Here is a 2,465-nt window from a genome sequence, read left to right as displayed (position 1 = left end):
ATCAGTTCTAGCTTATACCACGGAGATTCTGATTAAGGAATCTAAGAGATACTCATTCAATTGGATATAGAACGGAGGTGGTTGTCAGGCACACGTTCATGGTTTGAGGAAGGTGATGAATGTCACGGATCATCACCTTCATCACAGTTAAGCGCGAATGAACATCTTAGATAGGAACAAGCGTGCTTGAATGGAAAACAGAAATACTTGCATTAATTCATTGAGACACAGCAGAGCTCCTCACCCCCAACAATGGGGTTTAGAGACTCATGCCGTCAGAGAATACAAAGTTTAGATCTGAAATGTCATGAGATCCAAAATAAGTCTCTAAAAGTTGTTTAAATACTAAACTAGTAGCCTAGGGTTACAAAATATGAGTGGACTATGATGGATGATGCAGAGATCCACTTCTGGGGCCCACTTGGTGTGCTGGGGCCCACTTGGTGTGTGCTGGGGCTGAGACTTTAAGCAATCCACGTGCAGAGGCTATTTGTGGAGTTGAACGCCAGTTTTGTGCCAGTTTGGGCGTTCAACTCCAGTTTTTGATCCTTTTCTGGCGCTGGACGCCAGAATTGGGCAGAGGACTGGCGTTGAACGCCAGTTTACGTCGTCTATTATTGTGCAAAGTATGGACTATTATATATTTCTGGAAAGCCCTGGATGTCTACTTTCCAACGCAATTGGAAGCACGCCATTTCGAGTTCTGTAGCTCCAGAAAATCCACTTTGAGTGCAGGGAGGTCAGAATCCAACAGCATCAGCAGTCCTTTTTCAGCCTGAATCAGATTTTTGCTCAGCTCCTTCAATTTCAGCCAGAAAAATATCTGAAATTACAGAAAAACACACAACTCATAGTAAAGTCCAGAAATATGAATTTTTCCTAAAAACTACTAGAAATAGACTAAAAACTAACTAAAACATACTCTAAACTATATGAAATTATCCCCAAAAAGCGTATAAAATATCCGCTCATCAAGTATGTTCCTGAAAAAGCATCCAATTTGAATTTTGATGTCTTCAGGAATGGTCTTCGAAGTAGGATTGATGATGGCTTATCTGAATCATTATGGGGCATCTCCAAGATATAAAAATCAGTGAGAAATGTGAGCCCTTTAATGTTCACCAAAACATCTTCAGCAACTCCAGCCACTGTAATAATGCTTTTATCTGCTAACACAAAGCGAGCTGCCGACCTTTTTAAGGGAGGAAGCCTTAAAACATCATATATAGAGGTGAAACCATTCAGACTGGCGTTAATACTATTCACGATGGTATTTTCCATGGCCAGTTGTCTTTTCTCAAAAGCTTGTAATAAATCTTCATTAGAAGATACAGAAGAATGAGTAAATTGAGAGGTTTGCTGCTGATTGTTCGGTGGTCCTTGGTTTTGCCTCAGGTGAGGTGCTCGGTAAGGTTAATTTTGTTGCCTGTTGTTGTTATTATTCCACCTCTAATTTTTCTGGTTATCTCTGCCTCCCCTATTTTTGTTGTCTCTCCAATTCTGGTTTGAATTGTCCTGCCATCCATGGTTATTATTTCCACTTTGATTGTACCCTTGGTTGGGGCGGTCATAGAAGTTGTGAGTGGATGCCACCATGTTGTCTTCTTGTTGGAGCTGCGGGCATTCATCAGTGTAATGGCTGTAATCAGCACAAATTCTGCAAATTCTTTGTGGAACTAGTTGTTGGTTTTGCTGCGGTTGAGTTTGCTGAACTTGTTGACTCAACTGCATTTGCTTCAGCAGGTTGGTCATCTCACAGATGCTTCGATTTAGAGCAGCAGTCTCTATGCCAGAAGATACTTCTGCAACGGCTTTTGAATGACCTTGCTTCTGTCTGTGGTTCCGAGTAGATTCAGCTAAATCACTGATCAATTGCCAAGCTTCATCAGTGGTCTTGTACTTCTTCATAGACCCATTGCTGGCACTTTCCAATGTGGTCTTATCTTGGGGCCTCATACCTTGTGTGATATACCTGAGTAGCACGATCTTGTCAATCATGTGGTGGGGGCATGCTTCCAGAAGATTATTGAAGCGCTCCCAGTATTCAAAGAGAGTCTCATTGTCATCCTGAACAATTGTAGAGATATCCTTCCTCAGTTTATCAGTAACTTCAGATGGAAAGAATTTCTCCAGAAACTCCTTTCTGAGTGTATCCCAGTTGGATACATTTGCTAGAGGTTGAGTGTAGTACCGCTCTCTTGCTTTTCCCTCAAGAGAGAATGGGAAAGCTTTCAGCAGAATTGAAGTTTCATCAGTGCCATCACGCCTGACAGTAGAACAGGCTGCCCGGAAATCTCTCAAGTGCTTGATAGGCTCTTGAGCAGGTAGGCCATGAAACTTGGGTATCAAATTTAGCAGTGTGGTCTTCATTTCAAAATCCGTAGCTACTGCTGGATGATGCGCTTGAAACTGTTGCATTGTAAAATCAGGAGCTCCTTCCTCCTGAATGGTAACTCTTCTAGCTG

The 2,465-nt window shown here is 42.0% G+C and overlaps 1 non-coding gene across 1 annotated transcript; it reads left to right on the top strand.

Annotated features, from left to right (window-relative positions):
- The first annotated feature begins 1,992 nt into the window (after positions 1-1,992).
- LOC112753016 (small nucleolar RNA R71) lies at positions 1,993-2,100 on the top strand. The gene has a single exon (XR_003177419.1). It is a non-coding gene; the product is annotated as a small nucleolar RNA R71 (small nucleolar RNA).
- The last annotated feature ends 365 nt before the right edge of the window (positions 2,101-2,465 follow it).

Source organism: Arachis hypogaea, chromosome 15, assembly GCF_003086295.3.
Source record: "Arachis hypogaea cultivar Tifrunner chromosome 15, arahy.Tifrunner.gnm2.J5K5, whole genome shotgun sequence".
Taxonomy (NCBI): Eukaryota; Viridiplantae; Streptophyta; class Magnoliopsida; order Fabales; family Fabaceae; genus Arachis; species Arachis hypogaea.
The sequence above is the reverse complement of the archived record's forward strand: the minus strand, read 5'-3'. Positions and strand labels throughout refer to the sequence as shown.